The 797-nt window shown below is 41.3% G+C and overlaps 1 pseudogene; it reads right to left on the bottom strand.

The window, feature by feature from the left end:
• Positions 1 to 29: 29 nt before the first annotated feature.
• On the bottom strand, positions 30 to 353 carry LOC102773836 (annotated as a pseudogene).
• Positions 354 to 797: the final 444 nt, after the last annotated feature.

Raw genomic sequence — 797 nt, 5'->3', positions numbered from 1 at the left:
GGAACTGTGACACCCCCTCACATCCTCTATCTTCCTCAGACTATGTCCTGAAACCCTGGGGCCTTTCAGTCCTGCTTCTTGGGGTTGTTGATGGCCACATAGAGATACAGAACGACCCGCAGGAAGAGCCACATGCCCAACATGTTGTGAAGACAGCGAGCTTCACATCTGTGATCACCCTGATGAGCTGGGCGTGGCTCTGACACAGCTGTGCACTAGCTCAAGGTAGCAGCTCTGGAGCACTTCTTAATTGTACCTTAAACTATTTGCTCTATTCCATTGCTCACCTTTCTTCTTTGGGAATTCCAATTACAGACATGAAGTCTCTTCTCCCTGGTTTCCACGTCTGCCATTGTTTACCAAACACTGTATCTCTTTAATATGATTCCTTTTCTTTTCTTTTTTTTCTTTTCCTTTCTTTTCTCTTCTCTTCTTTTCTTTCTATTCTTTTCTATTCATAGGCACTTACTGTGGTTCCTTGTAGTTTAGCCTTCATTTCTAAAATGGCTTATTTTATCTTTATTCTTCTATTTTACTCCTGAGATATGTAAGTTCCTGTTTTGCTCTGCCATCTTATCCCAGAACTCTGGTATTTCTGCGTTACAGTCTTCCAAATGCTTTATTAAGTGTCGTAAAGAAAAAATTTTGAGGAACCAAGATGGCAGCTTAGGTAAACACTGGTATCACCCCTTCCCACAACCACATCAAAATTACAACTAAAATACAGAGCAATCATCATTAAGAACCACCTGAAATCTGGCTGAATGTAAGCCCACCAACTAGAGAAGTAAGGAAGA

Source organism: Myotis davidii, unplaced genomic scaffold, assembly GCF_000327345.1.
Source record: "Myotis davidii unplaced genomic scaffold, ASM32734v1 scaffold642, whole genome shotgun sequence".
NCBI lineage: Eukaryota > Metazoa > Chordata > Mammalia > Chiroptera > Vespertilionidae > Myotis > Myotis davidii.
This window is presented reverse-complemented; position numbering and strand designations above follow the sequence as displayed.